Source organism: Marmota marmota, unplaced genomic scaffold (assembly GCF_001458135.2).
Source record: "Marmota marmota marmota unplaced genomic scaffold, marMar, whole genome shotgun sequence".
Lineage (NCBI taxonomy): Eukaryota > Metazoa > Chordata > Mammalia > Rodentia > Sciuridae > Marmota > Marmota marmota.
Window position 1 is genome coordinate 1,996,002 of NW_026000103.1, and position 7,504 is coordinate 2,003,505.

Consider the following 7,504-nt stretch of genomic DNA (forward strand, 5'->3'; position numbering starts at 1 on the left):
CTGGTGGAGCCACCCCCCCCCCCAACCCTGTTCGCTTCTCCTCAGACCTTCTTCTTACTCTGCTGGTCTGAGAGGTGTTGTCCCCCTGCCCCCACCCCAAGCGAAATCTCAGTAAAGCCTCCTCCAGCGGCCTTCTAAAATCTGCCTCCTTTTGGTCGCTGCTGCCTGACCTTACACATACCTAGTTCTTTTTTTTTTAACTTTGAGACAGAGTATTGTTAAATTGCCCAGGCTGGCTTTGAATTTCTAGGCACCCTGCCTCAACCTCCTGTGTACCACTTGCCACCTCACCTGGCTCTCTTGCGGATTTTGTGTGTGTGTGTGAGTGTGTATGTGTGTGTGTGTGTCTGTCTGTCTGTCCGTCTGTCAGGGGTAGAACCCAGGGGCACTTAACCACTGAGGCACTTCTGCAGCTCTTTTTATTTTTTATTTTGAGATGGGGTCTCACTAAGTTGCATAGAGCTTCTCTAAATTGCTGAGGCTGGCTTCAAATTTGGGATCCTCCTGCCTCATCCTCCTGAGTTGCTGAGCCAAGGGGCCAGGCACTCTCTTGTGATTCTTAATTTTTGAGAAAGAGCAAGCAAGAAAGAAACGAACATGTTATTAACAGGTTCCTTTGGGAAGCCATTAAATCTGAGGACTGACACATGGGCAGTATATGGGAGAAGGGGTGAGTTTATGGTATGAGTGTGGTGTGTGTGTGTGTGTGTGTGTGTGTGTGTGTGTGTGTGTTGGGGGAGTTGCTTTCTTAATTTCTCATAGCCTTCCATGTCTACTGAGAACAATTCCCTTCTGGTCCCCTAAAGTAATAAACCTAAGTTTTATTTTTTCTTTTTCACTACCTCATTTGCTGTTACTTTTTATTTCAATACTCACTCAACAGACATTCACCAGGGGCCTTTAGTTGTCAACCCCTCACATTCAGGTTGATATAACTGAAAGAACTTTGCCTTCAAGATTACAGACAGGCTTTGATCCAACATAGTATTTAAACAGTAGGTAATTTTGGACAAGTGACATAACCTTCGAGTCAGATCACAAAAACATGTTCTTCCTGCTTTGCATGAGAATATATTTTGTCAATTGCAAATAATAATAATGATGATAATTATTATACATATACAATTAACTTAGAAATGCCTCTAGGAGGGCTGGGGATGTAGCTCAGTTGATAAAGTGCTTGACTCGCATGCACAAGGCTCTTTGTTCAATTTCCAGCTTCACAATTAAAAAAACCAAAAGAAAAAAGAAAAAGAAATGCCTCTAGGTAAGGGGCTTAAATAAACTAGTCTTCAATATTTTGATTTTAACTCATTTGTAAAATGCCTTTTGACTTTTTAGTTGCAAGAACAAAGGCTTGGGCTGGAGTTGTGTCTCAATGGTAGAGCGCTTTCCTAGCATGTGTGAGGCACTGGGCTTGATTCTCAGCGCCTCATATAAATAAATAAAATAAAGATCCATTGACAACTAAAAAATATTTAAAAAAAAGAACAAAGCGGGAGGGCTGGGGTTGTGGCTTAGCAGCGGAGCACTTGACTAGCATATGTGGGGCCCTGGGTTCGATTCTTAGCACCACATTAAAATAAAGATATTGTGTCCAACTACAACTAATATATATATATGAACAAAGGCTTATTTAGGTTGGAGTGAGTAGGAAATACTGCTGCAGAAAGACTTAGAGCAGATAAAGAATATTAATGCGCCTAGAGAAAGTAGGAAAGTAAGATTCTCTAGGGAGAATTTGTGAGTAAAACCCTCACAAATGCTTTGCCCACTTTGACTTTCTTGTGGTTAGGCCCTGATTGTCAGTGACATGTACAAATAGTGGGCTGGGACCTCAAAAGAGCTGCTTAGGTTACTCAAGACTGAGACTATTCTACATGCAAAGCAAACACTGTTCATGCTCCAGCCCCTCAAAAATCATGTTCTTGTGGTCATCAGGACTTGAAGACGGGAACCTTCTAGTGTTGGGACCTGGTCACAAAAGTTGAGTTAGATCTTAATAAAATCATCAAAAGCAATTCTTTTTTCTTTTTCTTTTCCTTCCTTCCTTCCTTCCTTCCTTCCCCAACCCTTTTTATTTATTTATTTATTTTATTTTTGAGATGGTCTCACTGAGTTGCTTAGTGCCTTGCTCAATTGCTAAGACTGGCCTTGAACTTGCAATTCTCTTGCCTCAGCCTTTCAAGCTGCTGGGATTACAGAGTGTGCCACCATGCCCAGCTGGAGGGCAATTCTTTAGGCAAAATGATTAGATGAAATAGAGCCTGATTGTTGAGCTGTATTTTTGTGCCTACATGGTAGTGTGGCTGAGCAGACTGAGCTATTTTTTGTAGCACCCTGGAAACAATGCAACATTGTAGAAAGGCTGTGAGTCAGGCACCTGGGATTCTGCCAGCTGTGCTGCCTTAGGCAAATAACTCAACTGCCTTTTCTCTCTGTAAAGAGAGAATCTGGTTTGAATGCAGTGTTTCTCAATGTGTAAATCTTAGCCTGAAGAAGCCAGAAAGATCCTCTTCGCCCCCCTTCCTTACAGCAGTAAGGAGTTCCCAAATTAGAGCGGGGAATGAAGCCAGATTTAAAGTTAGGTAGTCAGTGTAGTTAGATAAATCGGGGTCTAATACCGAGTGAAATCTAAAATGGAGGCCATGCAGAAAATGATTCCAGGGAACACAACACAACTCATGAAATGTGAAACCCTTCAATAATCGTGATGCATTACTTTTAAGATTAAAAGTAGTCAGAAAAAGGAGTGGGGAATGTAAGGGTAAAAGAAATTGAAGTTAAAGTGTAAAAGTTAAAGTATAAAAGACCAGGCATTGTAAAGCTTCTAAACTGCAAAGCATGGGTTAAATTCCTGAGGCAGTTAAGACAATGCCCTACTGGCCATTTAGTTGATTTATAGCATTCAAGACCCTGTGCAGCTTGTCATGTAGGCATTCAAGGCCCAAACCAATCAGTTTGAATGTAACCCCCTCCTTAGGAATGACCTATCACTCCAGCCTGACCTGTTCCCGCCAATGTATGTACTAATCAAGTCTAAGAATTGTTGTTTGACTTTCCCACGGTGTATGATGATTTGTTAAAGGAGACTGTGATGTATGTAAAGTCCCGCCCTCCCCCAAAAAAAGTGTACTTAAGCATTGCACAACCCCTGCTCTGGGCTCTGGGCTGCTTTCCCTTCTCAAGTGGGCACGGAGCCCCAGCATGCTGGTTCAATAAATCCCCTTCTGCCAATTGCATGAGTGGTCACTTGGTGGTCTCTTTCTCCGACGCTTCGCCGGACCCTTACATTACATTCCCAGGAAATAGGGTCTTACTAAGTTTCTTAGGGCTTCGCTAAATTGCTGAGGCTGGCTTTGAACTCACAATCCTCCTGCCTAACCTCCTAAACCACTGAGATTATAGGCCTGCACCACTGCCACTGTGCCTGGTTCTCCATGGTATTTGGAGAGGGAACAAAAGAAGGAGAGAAGATCAAGTTCTGGAATGACTAGAGTAACTGGTTCATGCAAGAAGTTGTTCCTCCTGGTTACCAGTTTGAATTGGTTAAGACAGAAATCATCTGGCCGTATGGCTTCCTGCTTGTGACATTATTTTGTTCTCAGATCCATGAGAAAGGCAGATGAAAAGAAGAAATGAACAGAAGATTATCTCCCCATATTTGAATAGAACTATCTTGTGATAAGGAAATTTAAAAAGTTATCTGGCTTGAGATAATCTTTGAGGAAAGGTAATTTTTTTTTTTTTTTGTACTGAGCAGGGGCACTCAACCACTGAGCCACATCTCCAGCCCTATTTTATATTTTATTTAGAGACAGGGTCTCACTGAGTTGCTTAGTGCCTCACTGTTGCTGAAGCTGGCTTTAAACTCATGATCCTCCTGCGTCAGCCTCTGGTGCTGCTGGGATGACACCTGGCTAAGATAAATTTTTGTTATTATTGTTTTTGATTTGTTGAGATATTATAGCTGAAAGGAACCCTAGATATAATCTCATCTGATTTATTCATTTTACTGAGGGCTATACTGGTCAAGAGTATTTATTGTCCAAGAGCACAAACCACACCAAGTAGAAATAAGCAGTGTACATTGGAAAGTCAGACACACCCTGTCTAAAGCCCAACACTGCCTCTGTTTATGTCTTAGGGTTGGAGAACATCTCACATGAGTGAAGAGCTGAGTTGTGCAGAGTAGAGTTTGCCAAAGGTGTTCCAGACGGAAAGAACAGAGGGAGGGCAAGCTACACAATGAAAGAGATTTGGAGAAGATTCTTGAATGGAGCTGGTGCATATGGTGTTAATACTGGAGGGAGGAGAAATACTGAGGTGCAAGGGAAGCAGTTGTCTGCTGACCCTGACTCAAAAACAAAACCAAACCAAAAAAGAGCCAGGCAAGTTGGTACATGCCTGTAATCCTGGTGACTCAGGAGGCTGAGGCAGAAGGATTGCAAGTTCAAGTCAAGCCTGTGAAAACACGCTCACCTGTCCAAGCCCAAAGAATGAACTAAGAAACACAAGGTCCAGCAAAAACCACAGCTCTACTTTAATGATGGTCTGCAAGATTGGGTGCCTGGTGGATAGGACACACATAGGGTACAACCAGCATTTTATCCCCTAGAGTGCAAGATCCCACTTCTGGGTTCCTCAGTGGCTGAGTACTATGGGGTATACAATCTTCCTGAACATTACCTAGGTGTTTTACTGACTCCTTTTTTTTTTTTTTTTTTTGGTGATTCTGGGGATTGAAACTAGGGGCTTATGCATGCAAGGTTTTACTGACTCTTAACGGGTTATTTAAAGAAATGTATCTTTATCACATGGGACTATGCTAGTGGCACCTCAAAAAAAAAAAAAGAAAGAAAGAAAAAAGTATACTTTTAGTTGTTGTTCCCACTTCCCTTTGTCCTTTTGGCACATACAGTTCAGCTCTGTTGGTCAGGCATGGGGGGGGGGCCTTCCTTCTCACCTTCTGTTAGCAAGGGGGCTTTGAATTTTTACACTCTGGTGTTAATTTCTTCTAACTGTTCATTTTGTTCTCCTTCCAGCTGCTTTTCTTAGATCCCAAGTCAGTGGTAAAGTGCCCCTGGGTTTAATCCCCAGTACCTAAAGTAAATAAATAAATAAAAATCCCCCCAAACAAACAACAAACAAATAAACAAAAAATAACCCTCCCCACCTCCAGTAGATTCAGTAGCTTTGGGATGGGAGACAGGATGTCTCACAATGTCAGTGATTCTGATGCACCAGGCAGTCCCCAAACCACACCATGAGAAATCACTTTTTATTAAAAAAAAAAAAAAAAGTTTTCAATCTTTAGAGACTAACAGAATTACCTGGATGATTTCTTAAACCACAGATTGCTGGGCCTATGCCCAGAGTCTCTGATTTACTAGGCTTAGGGTGGGATCTGAGAAATTCCCTTGTAATGCTAATGTTGCTGATCAGGAACTCCAGTTTGAGAACCATAGATGAAAAGCATATTGAGTATGTATACCATTTCCTATCTTAATAATCCAGAAGAATTTTTGTTTCAGAGTGACTTTTTGGGGAGAGTATAGTTGAGTGGTAGAGCACCTGTCTAGCATGAGCAAGACCTTGGGTTCAGTCCCCAGCACTGCAAATGAAAAGAAAAAAAAAAAAAAAAAAGAAAAGTAACTTCTAAGAAATAATAGAATGGTATTTATGAAGCACTGATCACTCACAAACTTAAATTTAATTCAATAACCATTTGTTCAACATCTATTTCATATTGCCATCATGTGTGAAGGGTTACAAGAATGAAGAGCTTTCTTGACCTCAAAGGAAAAAAAGATTGTATAAAATGTAAATAATAAAGCTGGATGTGGTGGTATGTGCCTGCAGTTCCAGCTTCTCAGGAGGCTGAGATTGGAGGATTACTTTGTTCATGATTTCTAGACCAGCCTAGGCAATGTAGTGAGAACCTAACTCAAAACAAACAAACAAACAAAAAACCCAACTAACCAACAAAACAAAACAAAACAAAGAAAATAAAAACAAACAATACTGAGCCTGGGGGTATAACTCAGTGGTAGACTGTGAGCTTAGCATATGTAAAAGACCCTGGGTTCAATTGCTAGCACCAAAAAAAAAAAAAAAAAAAAAAAAAAAAANGTGTGCACCATCCTTTGTGGGTTTGCAGAGTCTAGCTCTGTAACAGGAGTTCCTTTCATGTAACAGGGGTCCACTTTATGTCTTGAATATAAACCTTGACCACTGGTGGCTTATTTTTTCATACTAGGGATTGAACTCAGGGCCCCTTAACCATTGAGTCACATCCCCAAACCTTTTTATTTTGAGACAGGATCTTGCTAAGTTGCCTGGGGCCTTGCTAAATTGCTGAGGCTGGCTTTGAACTTGGGATCCTCCTGCCTCAGCCTCCTAAATTGCTGGGATTACAGGTATGTGCCACTGAGCCTGGCTGGTGGTTTATTTTAAAACTGAAATTCTTTTTTTTTTCTTTCCTCATCTTCCTCTTCTCTTCCTTAATTTTGAGGGATAGGTTGGGAGAACAAGATTAACACTCTTCCTGATCTGAGTAACCAGTCCTTCCACTTATACCCCACTGTCTGAACAAAGCAACACTGGACCTGGAAATGGGAAAACAGCTCTCTTAAGTATCAAGTGAATATTTTTTTTAATATTTATTTTTTAGTTTTCGGTGGACACAACATCTTTCATTTTATTTTTATGTGGTGCTGAGGATTGAACCCAGCGCGCCGCACATGCCAGGAGAGCGCGCTACCACTTGAGCCACATCCCCAGGCCGGATCAAGTGAATATTAATTACATCTATTAACAATATCTGGAAAACATCTCATATAGTGTTATGCTCGAATTCGGGACCCCCAAAAGACCACCAGAGACCCAAGATCGATGTAAGCAGCAAAGAGGTGTTTATTGCGAGCTAGCTCGGTCCTCCGCGCACACACACAGCAACTGGTGACGCTGAGAGGCCCCCAACCCAGGGTTTGCAGCAGTTTTATACATTCTTTGGAGAAGGCAGGGACTTCACATACATCATAGCATCTCTTAGCAAATCATCACACACCGCGGGAAAATCAAATAACAACTCTAAAACATGATTAGCACATTCACTGGCGGGAACAAGTTGGGTAGGGGTGATTGGTCAGTACAAAAGGGGTATTCATTTGAACTGATTGGTTTAAGCCAAGAGGGGTGTATGTGCTGAACTACATGGTTTCCCAACATGTTATCAACCACCATAAACTACTGGGAGGGTCATCTGGCATCCCAGGTATTTCCCTGTCTCATGCAGATTGGTGGCTGCTAAGGGGTTGCTATGGATCCCCACCTAGCCTGACTGAGTCAGGGACACCTGGCGCAGCAGATCTCTCCTGTTATTTGTACATAAACAACTTAGCAGGGTAGGAATGTGCCTAGGAGTGCTCTGTGGGTCTTTCCAAGGACAAAGGTGATGTCCCTTCCTTGGCAGGCTTTGCTCTGAGGTAGAGGCTGGTTTTTC

General features: G+C 41.9%; 1 long non-coding RNA gene across 2 annotated transcripts in view; it reads left to right on the top strand.

The window, feature by feature from the left end:
* The window catches only part of LOC125610824, a 19,580-nt gene extending 19,329 nt beyond the window's left edge, over positions 1–251 (top strand). For both annotated transcript variants that reach the window (XR_007340880.1, XR_007340878.1), the window contains one exon: positions 1–251. This exon is cut by the window's left edge and continues 268 nt beyond it. This is a non-coding gene — a long non-coding RNA (uncharacterized LOC125610824).
* Positions 252–7,504: the final 7,253 nt, after the last annotated feature.